Below are 15,365 nucleotides of genomic sequence, written 5' to 3'. Positions count from 1 at the left end.
CAACAGCAAAGCACTTATTGGCTTCATTTTAGAGCCATATTTTAGAGGGGAAAGCGGGAACAGGTCTAATTTCTGGAGCTGGCCTTGCAATTCTTAGTCTTTACTGCAGTAAGCTACAAGCTGTGCATATGCCCAAGAGCCAACTGTCAAATGCAGATAGCAAATGTTGCAAGGAGAGCAACAGAATTTAAATTCACATGCTAAGCAAGCATGAGCAGTAAGAAGTGATTGGAGCCATGCTGGTTATACATAGGATGGCTTTCCACAGACTCGACTCTAACTCACAGCAGAGAGTCTTGTAAGTGGTAATAATGGGTGCGAAAACGTGTAGCCTGCCAATAAATTTCTCATACAATTAATGGACCAGTTTATACTACCTTCCATGACACAAAGAATATGTCACTATGTGTTGAATTGGAAGCATGACTATAAAAGAGAGAGAGTATTGCATGGGTTGAAACTTCTTTGTTGTAACAGATTTATCGGTTTACAACGACAGCTTTACATTCACTATTATTCACTTCTCCTGCCCTATACATTTTTATTCTCCTGGAGTAACAAGGACTCTTAATCTTTCTATTGATAGAGTCAAGTGAGAAATCTCTTATCTAATGAAGGTAAGTAGGAACCCAATTACCCATTACTTGCCTCTAACAGTAGGCAATGGGATAGCACTTGAGCTGTCTGAAATTCTCAGATAACACTTTCATATGACTTTCTCTGCTCAAGACACCCTGAAAAGAATAAAGCCTCAAAACATCTCCGTGAAGGGAAATATCACTGCTCCCGTTTTACAAGTGGGGAAAAACTGAGGTGGATACTTCAACATTTTTTCAAACAAAGGTAACCCAACCTTAGGGGTTAAATTCATAGTTAGGGTCCCAAGTGACCTGATTTTCAGAGGCTGTAAACTTTGGCATTTTCAGAAAAAATCTGTTCTTTCATTTAGGTCTGATTAATGTTTGCAGTCTGGGCTATTTAGATTAATTTTGATTGTGGTATGTTCCCATTTCCTCACTGGATAACCATAATACTTTGAATCAGGGTTCTTAAATGAGTACTCATGTCTTTGAATTCAAATTTGTTTTCAGCTGTTAATATAATATTTGCCATTTGCCTGCATATTATATCCAGCGAGCTCATTCACTAATACATTATCTATGAAGCAAATAAAAAAGGGTGTGAACACAGTCAAAGATAATGTGTAAGATTCACATATGTGACACTTTTTGCAGTTAGTTTACATTTGCCCCTGGTGGTTCTCAGATAATTTATTTGAAAGTGCTACTCTGTTGGCATATACAATATATTCTTTATGTACATTTAAGAAATGTATTTAGGAAATTGTAGGGAATCTGTATGTATTTGCATATTGAATATTCATGTATTTTGTCTGAACCATTTACTTTTATGTGGCTGCCCCTTAGGTAATGTGCATCATCATAGTTCTAGTAGTGCCAATGGACCAGCGCTGATTTGTCCATTGGTATCCAGGATCTGAGACAGAAATGTTGGGGTCTAGTACATCCTACTAGGAGGGTTCCCACCTCCCATTTTGGAAACAGGAAATAGATGCTGATCTGATTTTGGGGGTTCCCAAGCTTGGGGGCTAGGTACAGTTGTACCCCTGTTCCCCTCCCCTTTCTCATAGGCTAATCATAGTAGCAACCTTCACTTATTCTGTATGAAGTGTTTCCTCCTCTGTTAATTTGACTAGATTTTGGTTTAAAACATGTTTGCAGGTCAGCAGTGTTTTCATTTAAATATAAACTTCAGAGCCAAGTTACAGTTGATACTATTTTATTGAACTTTTTTAGAAATATATTTGCATATTATTTAATTCATTTGGTTCCCAATGTTAACTTGTTTTGACATGTTAATTAAATGCCTTGTTCACATTTCATGCCAAATGCTGCTAAGCCAATGATACTAAAGGTACTACATTAAAAAAAACACCATTTCTTGTTATGAATTATTAATTTATTCCCTTAAATGATAAACAAAACATAAAATGTTTCCACCCCAGTGTTATGGGAATCCTAAAACTACCTAGAGGGACATATTATAAGCCTCTGTAGGGGCTGTCACTAATTTAAATGGGTATGGGTTTGGACACAAAGTGCAAACAGCCATAATATCTGGAGGTATGCCTATGTTATCAATTATTTATTGTCATCCACATTCACATTCTGATCCAAAATGCAAACATTTAAATTCATGAAGCCAGATTTTCAAAAGTGCTGAACTAAATGATTTATTTGACTTTGGAAGTGATGCAGAATGGTTGTGTGATAGGATTCATGCACACAGGAGACTGCTACCTGGGCTCCAAACTGTCTAACAGAAAAGGGAAAGAGTAGAGAGATATTTTTAGGAGCAATAGCTGGTATTCTACTGTTTAGCTGGTATTCTAACACAGAGGTTATAAGAGTGGTTTGAATCTGGTTTATCATTTCCAGAAGCTAGGAAGTAGTTTAGTCTCCATGCTTATTCAATAGTTTGCTGAGACTGTCAGTCCAGATACTAAGGGGAGCTACTTCTGTTAGGTTTTTTTGTTTCTTTGATTTAAAAGCTGGAATGGAAATGTGAGAAGAGATGAAAAATCTATATACCAAGGTGAGGAGTGGGTTGAATTCCATTCTTCTGTTTCCATTTAGGCTGCATACAAATTCAAATTCATATGACATTCCATTTAGGCTATATATACACATTCAAATAATCTGGGAGAATTATCCTGGGTTTGTTCTTCTAGGAGAAAAACTTACCCAGAGGCTGGAAAGTGGACAGTTTGCATTGCTGACAATGTGCATCCAGGGGCAGCCTCTGTGCACACATCTCAGGGCGCTCTTCAGGAACCCTTAGTCTGCCTGGTGACAGATAGCAACAGTATATAGGGCAGCCCTGATGGGCTGATCCAGATTGCCAATAGTTAGCTTCTGTTTTCCTGCAGCACAATGTGGGGATTGTGAAGGGGGTATGTTCTGTTCCCTGCTGGAGCAGAGTCTAGTGAGCAACCATCTCCCTGGAAGAGACGGGTGAATGCTGGAGGACTGTGTTCTTTTCTGAGAGAAACTGCAGCATGTATAGACATTCACTCTCCCAGGAGAGTTTATGGCTTAACCCTGGTTGTTCCCAGGTAATTACTCTCGTGGAGATGCCATTTTTACTCTGGGAGAGAAAACCTGAATATGTGTACACTTGTTTCTCCTGGAACAGCAGTGACTTTCCTAGAAGAAACTGAATATCTGTAGGAGGTCTTAGTCTTATCTGCCAAATTGTCCTTTTTTGCAGCAAGGAGTAAATTCCATCCATGTCTTCTCCAAGCTCAAAAGTTTAGTTGCTCTAATAAGGTGCTCCAGTTTTCTCCTCTAGAATCTATTCATCTTCGAGGACTGAAGGAAATCAGAGCTGACTTTTTTACTAAACAGAGGAACTGATGAGTAGTTAGAAAAAAACTTGGGAGAGGTCATTTTGTCTGTGGCTTTAATACCAATAATTTTTTAATGTCCTTTTGTTGTAATATAAAGGTTTTTTATTTTACAAAACTAGCACAACACAAAATCAAAATGTGCAGAAATAAAACAAATGGTGTATGAGAATCATCTGTCGTCTGTGAGCAAAGGGTTGGCAGCAATTCAGTTTGCTTACAATCTTGACAGGCATCACTCCCCCTGATGGTGAAACTAACATGCCTCAGCAGTAACTGCAAAAAGAACTCCAAGTGATTAAATCTCACGATTTCTACAGGAAATAGCTTGTGATGTCTTGTCTCACAACTACATTATGTCTCATTATAGGTCCTTTCTGCTATAGAAATTGGACCTCAGCATTGTTGGAAGAAAGTGTTCACAGAGCATCTGTTGTTAAAGGTCTCCTATCAGTACATTGCAGATGACAGGAATGTTTTGTATGTGCATTGCTGAAGAAGCTTAACGCTTTAGATCATGTTTTAGGGACAAATGTTGCTGTAACTGGAAACATTTGTGTTCTTACTTGCATGTTTTCTCCTTTGGAGCCACAGATTCTAATATTCTGCTTCAATTACCTTTGCTGCTTGAAGACAGAGACAAGCTCATTAATTCTATGCTAAAACTAAACTTCTCCCACTGGAGATAGAGCCCAGGCAATACCTTATGGAGCTTTAGAAGAATCTACATTGCTAGGGACCTACTCTATACATGATTCATGGATTTTGCAGAAACCATGAAATTGGGCATTGTCCATGAAATCTGTGGAAAAAAAAAACCTTCCTAAAAATAAAAAGCTGGTTCCTCAGTAGGATCCAGAGGTCCCCATGGCCACTGTGATCTGGCCTTGCAGCCTACCAGGGCATGGAGCCACTGGTGCAAAGGGGAGCAGCCAAGGTGGTGACTGCCTCACCCATTCCTCACCACTGACTGGCTCAGCGGGATGCCCATCATGCCATTCTGCCCTTCTCTGAGGGCAGAGGTGAGGTGTGGGGCAATCAGAGGTGAGGTGTGGGGCTGCATGATGGACAGCCCTCTTGGCCATTCAAAGGCAAGGGGCAAGGCCACATGATAGGCAACTCTCAGCCAATCAGCAGCAAGGGGTGGAGTCAAATGACAGACAGCCCTCTTGATTAATCAGGCGCATGGAGTAGGGGCCACTGTGGTCCCTTGGCCAATCAGAGATGTGGGAGGCCCCTGCTATGATAAGCCTGTGAAAATAAGGGCCAGCACTGAGATCAGCTGCCTGCCTCCTCAAGTTTGGTAGGTCCCTATACATTACAGTTCAACTGCTAATACAATAAAGCATGATGTATATGAATGATACTGCCTAATGCAGAGGATAGGGACTATGGACTTGTATGATGTTCCAAACTACCCAAACTCAAAGAAATTGAAGACCAGGCTGAAAATGGAGACCTGCCCATTCCAAAAACAGAACAAACAAATCTCTATTTGTTTTCTCTCTCAAGCTAAAGCAGTGGAGTCCAACTTTTTTAACAGGCGTACCCCAAATCAAGCCTTGCACTGTCCCCGAGTGCCACTACAATCCCTTTCCTCTCCCTGCTCTGCTTTCTAGTCCCTGCCCTACCTGCCACTGTGTTGCTACCCTCTCCCTGATGTGCTGCATGCCACAGACATAGGCTGCCCATGCCACTTATGGCACATGTGCTGCAGGTTGGCCAGCTTTAAGGTACATAAAAACTACTATAATAGACATTTGTTGTCAGCAACCCCAAGTGACTGTGCCAGCAGCTGGGTGGCATTGTGGTGGAAAGATTTCTTGTAGCTGTTGCTGTAAGGAGGATAGCAAAAGAGGCTCTGTGTTCATTCTCTGTGGTCATCCTCCTCTACTTAAGAATCCCATCACATGGGGACCAACAATGGTAGTTTTAGCACAGTGCTAACCATGGCTCCATTATCTTTCTGCATTGACTCCGACAGAGCAGGCTAAGAACATGGAGAAGGCTGAAGCTGTGTTAGGATGGCAGGGTCTGCATTCTTTGTCTGTGCATTACAGATATCAGGGAACCACTTCAACCTTGTGACCCCTGAGGAGCCCTTTGCAATAAGGAAATGCTGTGACCCAGAGGTGTAGTAGGATAGTTCTGCACCTTGGGGATTGGTAATACATGGGATAGCACTGTCTGCCATAATGCTGATGGGGGTGGCTATTTTTGTGGTCCCTACACTCAAAAGATGGCTCTTGGGCTGCTGCTCTGGTTGCCCACCTCCTCCTCCCCAACACCCAGTTATGCTATTGCTCTGACCTCAGGCACCCAACTGCTTTATGCACTTTATGTCCCAGGAGCAGTGTTAAGGACCTGGGATACAGCCTAAAGTCAGGGCCTTCTTTTTAATTTAAAGCAGTTTTGTTCACAGCATTTTATGGAACAAAAAGTGAATGATAATTTTCGGACAAAGTTGATATAAGGATAAGGAGATGGATGGTTTTCTGTATTGTACACAAAATGCCTATACTGAGGAGAATCAGCAATTTTTTTTTGGGTGTCAAGTTGTCATTTGTTTTACAGGTTGTTTTTTCAAAGTGTTAACACATACTTCATATATCATCAAAGATGTTTCTCCTCATTACAAAGTCTTTCCAAAAGCCATTATTCAAGTACAAAATGTTCCCATTCTAATAGTGTTGTTATTTTTACCCATAATACCTCATTTTTACCCATAATACCCTGTGAAAATGAGTTAGGTAATACATGTACATCACTTAAAATTCTGGGTCTTAGCTTTTATTTTGAAAAATATCTAGTACCTAAGCCCCATTTATTTTAATAGGAGATAAACTCAGATTTTCAAAAGTCTTAAGAACTTAAGAAGATGTTTCTGTTTGTCTGTTTTACATGGGAGCTTTTATAGCAGATTTCTGTATTACTCAGGAACTTGAATTTAAATACTGAAAGGCTCATTGAAAAAAAAAATCTGAACTTGATATGCCATTATTAGATATAAGTGAGCAGGTTTAAAGGTTACACCTTGCCCCCCGTGGAGAACTGGTAGTGATTAACTCTTCCCTTCTACCACAAGAATTGGAACAGGATTTCACCTTGGGATTTAGCATCTCTCCTTAACATATCAGCCAGTGGAAAATATCACAGAAATCATGCTTTGCTACATAGTAGGCATGTCCAGCTCACCAGTGCACACATGCTGGGCTGGGCTGCATGCCAGTCCTGACTGCTGAGCATGAAGCATGTCTTACTGTGTTTGTTACTCTCTAGCGAAATGTGTCATGTATATTAATGGGGTTTCATTCAGTTTCCTCATAAATAAAGGGATCTCACAGATTTCATAGACATTAGGGGCTGGAAGGGACCTCATGAGACCATCGGGTCCAGCGTGCCTGCCATAGGCAAGAAGTCAGCTGGGATCAAGTGAGCCCAGCAAGAAATAAATCCAGCTGTTTTTTGAAGGAGTCCGAAGTAGGTGCTTACACCACCTCTGGGGGGAGTTTGTTCCAGACCCTGGACACATGCACCGTAAAGAACTTTTTTCTTATGTCTAGTCTAAATCCCAGGTCCTGATGTACCCCTCTTATGATGTTGTAGGCTGCCAAGTCCCCCCTGAGCCTTCTCTTCTCCAGACTGCAATGAAACTGTATAATTTATTATAGTAGTAAACAGGTTCTGAATTGTACCCCACTGTGCTATGCTTGGTATCGACACAAAGTGAGAAATAGGTCCTGTCCCAAAAAGCTAACTAATCTACAGAGGTGATGGGGCTGCCACAGCTTTGAGCTTTTTAGTTACAATGACTAAACTGGAGATATTGAAATGTCTCACTATATTGTCTTATGCCTTGTTGCCTCTGTAAGAAAGATGTATCCTTACCACGTCTTTTTTAGATCACCCTATTGAATTCTCGATGAGAATCAATCTTGTGTCACATTGTACAAGATGTACAAACTTACATTTACTCTTAAATTCTATAGGACTGTTCCAAGAGGAATCCCAGGCATCTTACTTCTCCAGGAGAAGCCATCTTCCAGGCACCTTTGCTTCTAATTCTCCTCTCAGAACATGCCAGGGGCAGTATTTCACAATTTATGAATAATATAAAATAAAAAAGACAAGAGCAAAGGAGAGAGAGAGAGAGAGAGAGAGAGAGGGTACAAGAAGAAAATAAGCAAGGAAATTAAATCTTTGTGGAACTTTTCAAACCTAATATTTATATTGGAATTAAACAATGAAATAAACAGCGATTGACTATATACCAAAATATGCTGTTTGCAGATTTCTATTTCAGCTGGATGGGTCTACAATTCTCATAAGTGTTTAGCACACATATTTCTAGTACAGAATGGTTTCAGTAGCTGTGTGAAAGAGGCTGATGATGCTTTGGAAGAGAAACTTTGTAGCTAGACAAGAATAACTAGCCTACTGCTTTTCTGTCAATAATGCTCTTTAGGAGACAAAAAGCAGATGCTGTCTTTGAGTCAAAACAAAAAAAAACTTTATTGATAAATATGTACAAAACCTTGCTTATAGGCTCAGTATTATTTTAGATGGGAGGAATACTGGAGTCAATGTAACGAGAAAACTGTATGTTTTTTCCCCCTCATCATTTGTCTTTCAGCTATTCTCTGTCAAGACATAGAAATCAATAGCAGCACATTGATAGAACCAAGATTGGTTTGAAGCTTCAGTAGTACATAGTATCCAGGCGGTCAAGTGTGATGTATTTAATTCATGCAGCACTTATTACTTTCAAGCTTTGCTTGTCAACAGGAAAAAAAAATATGGATCTGAAAAGCAATCAGGCAGCTCTGAGAAAAACAGACACATCTTGTGGAGTGTGTTTTTCCTCTCTTGGTTTAGGTTTTCTCTTTTTTTTTTGCTTCTATTTTTGTGCTTTCTATATGTTTCATATCATCAACATAAAAATGGCAGCTGCTATCCTATGTGATCTAGACTATCTTCTAACGATAACTCCCCCTACACTTGCACAAAGTGTTAGCCATATATGAAAGGATGTCATTGCATGATACATTTATTTGTGCAGCTATGTAACAGGCATTGTAAAACTGCATTTATGCAAGGTCATGAAAGTTAACACTTACACCTGTGCAATTGAGCTTCATGTCTAGTTTCAGATAGCTTTTCTTTTTTAACAGGTGAAGACTTTAGCTTCACTCAGTATTTGGGCAATTAGTTGCCAATGCATTAATGCATGTAAAGAGATACTTAACCATATAAACGGTATTATATGTGTTAAGCATTAATTGCTAGTGGAAAATGAGTGGGAAGAGTTTTTTGAGCTCAGAGTTGTACTCCTTAAGGGAGGCCATAGTGAACATTAGAAGACTCTAAGGAATAGTCCTCCCTTGGGTGCTGTGAGACCCCTTCAGTGATGCTGCAATGCAGGTACTGTAGTGGCAGGTTGGTAACACTGGCCAGTGTGCAGGGCAGCAGCACCCATGTACTGCTGATGTTCTCTGATAACCCTAAAGCAGGCAGGAGAGCTCTGGATACAGCTCTTGCTAGTCTGGTCACCATCATGCTGGCTTGGAAACAGGGGCACATGGGACAGTTCCACCTGTCCTGCACACCTGTTTCTAGGAGATGCCATGCAGGAGACACCTTAGAGTAGTGAAAACCACTACTTTAAAATCTGACCACTCTTAGCAGAAAGGAACTAGAAAATATCTTTTTAAAGGGATAAAGCAGGTAGCATTCCTCTACTCACCTTCTAAGAGCACAAAAGCATCTGAATCTACTCTCCCATCCTCCAGAGTTTGAGGTATTTTAGACTTTAAATTTGTGGCACAGTGATTAATAGGCACACTGGGCATGTCCAGATGAGCACACGTGCGGTTTGTGGCACCTCAAAGATGTTTGAGGTGCCATAAACTGCATGCAGTGTGTGTGCGACCATGTGCCACACTGCACATTTGCAGCATGGCACCAAAATTTAATCCTGGGAACTACAGTATCAAAAACACACTGCGCCAAAAAAAAAGCAGCATGGCACACATTCCTGGAGCATGTGCCAGCAGACATAGAGGCTGGGTCCTCCAGGGAGATGCTTTGGCTGCTAGCCATAGTGTCTCCACTGCTTTAGGTACCTCCCAGCTCCTCCAGCACACTGGGAGCCAGGAAACGGCAATTTTCCTTAAGTGGGACATTTTGCCCCACAGCAAACACCTTGTCCAGGGGCACGTGCAGTGGCAAAAAAGCAGCAGCACATATTTGTGCCACTGCTATTTTTGCCACAGCAAAACACACCCCTGCATGTGGGAACATGCCCACTGAGGCTAATTCCCTATGCTTCAGACAAGTCTGGACAGGGTAAAGATGACTTTAAGCCACCTTTGTATTTCCCTTGTGGTATTAAAATTAGAATCTGCTCCAGATGGTTGCATGGTAATGTTTACTATGTCCTCTAGCTTGCATAGTTTGCTGATTGGCAGTCCAAGCACTGAAACCACGTTGGAGTCTTGAACAAGCTTCAATGTGTTTCTGGATCTAGGACCCATTGACAGTCCCAGCCCTGGGATTTTCTGGGGCTGCAGGCACCTGGCTTTCAACTTGAGCCTGGAGGGCCCTGACAAGTTCCTTCTTCCTGACATGTGGCTTTCCTTGTCCAACCTGGAGGCTTGGTACATCAGAGGAGTCTGTGGCTGATGTCATAGCTGTGTGAAGACTTCAAATTGCTTGTATTTATCCTCATGGAACAGTCTGACAGCAGATGAACACATTACTTAATATGATCTGGAGATACTCCTGGCACAAAGTCGTAACTTGGCTACAATACAAGAGCATGTAGCACATATTTTACTGCCTAAGCACACAGGCGCTCACATTTTAAGTGCATTGAACACATGTTAAGTGTAATGTACAACATGGCCTGGTAAGTGGAGAAATTAATTATTGGACAACATGAACTTCCTGTCTTATACCCCCTCTTTACCGTTGGAGTAGTATGAGGAGGATGGATGGTAAGAAACACACTGGCTTACTGTCTAGATCAGTGGTTCTCAGTCTTTTCCAACTTGAGGCACCCCTACATAAACTTGAAGGCATCTCTTACTTTTCACCCCTTTTTTTTGCCTATAAAAAATAATAGAGTACATTTTTTTGTTGCAAAGAACTCAGAAAGGCTATGGATTGCTCTTTGAAATCTCTGGGTTTATCTTGTGAAATGTGTTTGTAAACCTGACAGTGCTAACATTGCGTGGCACCTACCAGCACCCTTGAAAGGATCTCAAGTCACCCCAAAGTGCCATGGCAACCTGGATGAGAATCACTGATATACATGACTCAAGGTTTTAAAAATGTTTTGTTTTTGGTTACTCATGGCAACATAAATTAGTAAAGTCTCATCATACATGACCTACAGTCTTACTCAGTTTTTACTTAACTTGGCTTTATTCCTGCAGCTATTTATAAATAACAGAAATCCTTCAAGATGTGTGATCAACCAACTATATTTGACAGTAAGACTAAACTGACTAGTCCACAGTCAGGCAACTAAAATGTTTATGTCCTCATGCATCATCATGTGTATGAAAATATTAGGCTGGTTAATTTGCTATCATCATCATCATCATTCATTGCATGTATTATGGTATCACCTACAGCTTTTATCTGAGAATGTAACAGACACTACTTAATGGGCACATCTACAAGTTTGCTGGAATGCACAGTTGTTACTGTGCAGTCATTTAGTACTTGCTTAAGCAATTACTGCTCAAGACTGTGGCGTTACTGCGCAGTCCCAACACCACATGGGTTTTTTCCCATGCTACTGTGCACTAGTGTCAGCATTATGGTTCGTGCCCATTCACTACAGCAATGTAGCATCTTGTGGAGATGCGTCCAATGAGAACAATTCTATTTCACCTAATAAACAACCATAGTGTAGCTTGTAACCAACACTGAATTACCTGATTAAAGTGGAAGAGCTACTATGTTACCTCCCCAAACTGTGTGTGCCACCATTACTGGAATAAAGAAATGTGTCCATCTCCTATAGAATAGGGTGATGCTATTCCTATGAAGGGTGGCACTTACATGCCCAAAGTGGAAAATAGACTCACTCCTACAATTTAGTTAGGTAGGCAAGAACTGGTAACGGGCTGCACTTTGGTTGTACAGCACAAGAAATAGAATTCTGCCCAATGTGCATAAGGGTCCTATTAAGTCTACAGAATTCCTGTTAATTTTAGTGGGAGAGCATACATTTCAAGTTTCAACATGAGTAAGGCTATCAGAATCTGGTGCATATTAGGAGATTTACCTGGGCCCAAAGAATTTAGATAAGACAGACAAATAATAGGGGAAAGATACTGCTGATAGGATTTTGAGGCTCAAAGGGCTAGGTTTTTAAAGGTGTTTAACGTCAGTAAAGATGTAGATAGTACTTAGAGGGATTTATGAAAGAGACTAACTCAAACTGAAACTGCTTGGGCAGTTCAGAAAAATCTTACTGGGTGCATCTACACGTGCGCTCTATTGCAGAGTTGACTAATTAGCTTCACAGTAAAGTGTCAATGTCTACACATGCGCCCGTGAATGATGCATGCCCCCAGAGGCTGGAGGGGTACCGCGATGGTGGCAGCAGGGCATGGCAGCAGTGAGCATGGAGCTCCCACTGGTGTTGGTGGTGGGGAGGGTGGTGGGGGTGGGTCGGTGACCACTGACAGATGCCGCTGGCAGCAGCAGCCAGTGGTGATCAATGACCACCTACAGATGCTACCAGTGGTGTCAGTGGTGAGGGGGGAGGGTGGTGAGTGGCAGCTGCCTGCAGATGCTGTTGGCTGCGCTTCTTTCGGGGGGTGCACTGTGAATCTCAGGGGTGCACGTGCACCTGCATGCACCCCGTATGTGTTGCCAATGCATGCGCTAGCATTAGGGCACATTAAACTAATTAACTGTACCATAGGATAGTACTGTTGGGGACAGTACTATCTTACGACAGAGTCATTTACTGCACAGAAATACAAGTGTACATGGTGACCAGGGGCATAAATTGGACCCAGTCAGCCAGGGCTTGCTCTGTCACAGCTCAAATTACTGCTAACCTAGGTGTACATGCAGATGCTATGCCTGGAAACAGTTCACTATGGCTCAAACTGCTCCAGAGTTTATTGTGTTGCTTTACGCAATGATACAACCACTCTGTACATATCTGCACCTTTAAGGCTGCTTGCAGATGGGGAAAAAACACAGGGTTCCTTACTTTGAACTCAGTGCTCCCGTGCCAAGCCCAGCGCATACAGAAGAGGCATTGCATTAATCGCACCTGGCTTTTCCAACATCTGTATAGATTGGGTTCATCAATGGGGCTTTTTTGGCACATTTAACTAATAGATAAATGTGCTAAAAAGGATTGAAAATTCTTGAATCAGCTACTGGATAGAAGCACCAAAAAACCCTGTTGAAGCACTTCATCTATATAGACACTGCAGAACTAGGTTGAATTAACGTACTGTTGCTTCCAGTAAAATGTGTTTTTCCCCCCCACATCTGTCAGTAACCTAAAAGTGTGTCCAGATGACCAGGAGCTTGTGGTATACGGCACCACAGACCCACCTGTGGTGCTGAACACTGCATGTCCTGCACACTGCTAATTTGCAGTGCAAGGGGGGGTTTGGATACAGGAGATCCCAGTGTCAAAAAATCCTGTGCCTAAAAAAAGTGGAGCAGTGTACGTGGTGGCAGTGCTCACCGCCCTGAACTGGAGCCTGGCTAGGCTCCCTTCTTTCAGATCATTGTGACTGCATCCCTTGGAGGCTCCCAGGACCCCAGGTAAGGCTGCTGGGTCTAGCCCAGGTGGTGACCCCAGCCTCCCCTCCCCTATTCGAAGCAACATGCCATGTGCCAGAGTGTGCATGCACAGGTGTTCCCTGGGGACAATATGTGCTGCTGCTGGTTTTCCCTAGGGAATGCTCATGGAGGCACATCCTAAGTGCCTAAATGTCCTTGAAAATTTGGCCCTGGTTTTCAGTGAGACTTTGGCTCATGAATGGCTACATTTCTGTAGACTAAAAACTTTATCTCAAGTGTGTGGCCAATGTCAAAAAGGAAGTCTATGACAGAGCCAGGAGCTGAACTCAAATGTCAAGAGCATCAGTCCCTGTTTAACCTGCCAGATTTGACACATTTAGGTGACTGTGCTCAGATTTACCTGATTTGAAGCTAAGCTGTTTAGTTTCTTTAGATCTCCCTTTTTTCTAGTATTTAAAGAAACTATTATCTTAGCACTTCTCTATACAAGCAAGTTAGTGTACAATAAGTTGTGGTGTGAATTTTCAGTACAACAGTTACTCTACTTCAGTTGTCTATGGCGAGGAAGAGACGTTCAAAAAGCCTGAGCCTGAATTAATTCAATCTTTGCAGGTTAGTCTAACCTGCAGAGCTTGAACCAATTTGCAAGTGGATAGATGTTCATTTTTGAATCAAGAAATGCAGGCACGTGCCTGCAGTGGCTCAGGGTAGAAGCCAAGGGGTGCTAGAGCAGCCCTCCCTTCCCTTCTATAGTGCTGAGCTGAGGGGGACGTGGCCAGGAATGAATGAAGAGACATTACCAGCTGACCTGCTGTTTAGCTACAAAAAGCCTTAAGTGGACACTGTTCTGTCTGCCTTTGTCCTGGTGAAATTGAACACACACACACCCTCTCAGCATTGTGGGTGCTGTGACGGTGACCAGATGCTGGCTAGGGTCTATGCCTTGAGGCCCATGCTGTGGGAGAGGGGAGGGAGGGAAAGAGAGATCCCTGCTTGAGCAGTGAGTGGTAGAGGGTGGGGGGCAGGGGGAAGCCAGGCAGAAACTGCTGTGCCTGCAGTCCCCAACCCCTCTTCTCAGCTAGCTGGGGCAGTGGTAGTGCTCTGGCTAGGGAGGAGAGGGGTGGGACCAGCCCTTCTCTCTGGACCAGAGAGCCCAGCTTAGCCCAGTCCAGGGCTGAAAAGCATGCTGGGATGCTGGGGCTCTCTGATTTAATTTAAATCAGGAAGAGGTCTGGGACGGAAGTTGCATAAACTGGTTTGACCCAAATCAGTTAAGTCTGATATTATATTCAAACAAGTTTATCTTACACTAGTTTTGGCCATTTTGAAACTGGTTTATGTGCACTGAACTTACGTTCTGTTACAGGTTTAAACTAGTTTCTTATCACTTAAACCAGTTTATATGTAACTTCTGTCCCTAGCCTATGTGGACTCTTTCAACGTGGCTGAAAGTGAGATACCACTTTAAAGGAGAGTAAGCTACTTTACAGTCTCTACCTACTAAGCATGTCTATAGGTGGAGTCAGGTGGACTAGCTATCATTCTGAAAATTAATATGCTAGCATACTAATTTGATAAAATTAATACCAAATCCCATAGTGTGAATCAGGATATCATTTAGACTATATACTTCTGTTTAGGGCTGCAGTCATATCTGTTATTATGTTCTACTGCAGATAGGTGCTACTATAAAATAGATGATAACCCACTGGAAAAATTGCTGAAAGTGTTTAGAACACTTATCACTAAAATAGCTACTCTTTAACACAATTTTCCACTCTATATTAATTTTAAAAGTAATTGCTACTAATGCACAGTTCCTTGTGCCATAATAGTTTAAAATTAATGGTAAATATCTTCAGTGGTGCTTCCTATAAAGTCTCTGTAGTAGTCATATCATTATTTTTTTTCTTTTTTTTCTTTTTTATTAGGGCTGGAAGGGACCTCGGAAGATCATCAAGTCCAGCCCCCCACCCAAAGGGCAGGAAGTCAGCTGGGGTCAGAGGATCCCAGCAAGATAGGCATCCAATTTGCTTTTGAAGGTGTTCAATGTAGGTGCTTGAACCACCTCCGATGGCAGGCTGTTCCAGACCTTGGGGGCTCGGACAGTAAAGAAATTCTTCCTTATGTCCAGCCTGAAACGGTCTTGCAG

This window comes from Gavialis gangeticus, unplaced genomic scaffold, assembly GCF_001723915.1.
Source record: "Gavialis gangeticus isolate Ggan-Ray unplaced genomic scaffold, GavGan_comp1, whole genome shotgun sequence".
Classification (NCBI taxonomy): Eukaryota; Metazoa; Chordata; order Crocodylia; family Gavialidae; genus Gavialis; species Gavialis gangeticus.
The sequence above is the reverse complement of the archived record's forward strand: the minus strand, read 5'-3'. Positions refer to the sequence as shown.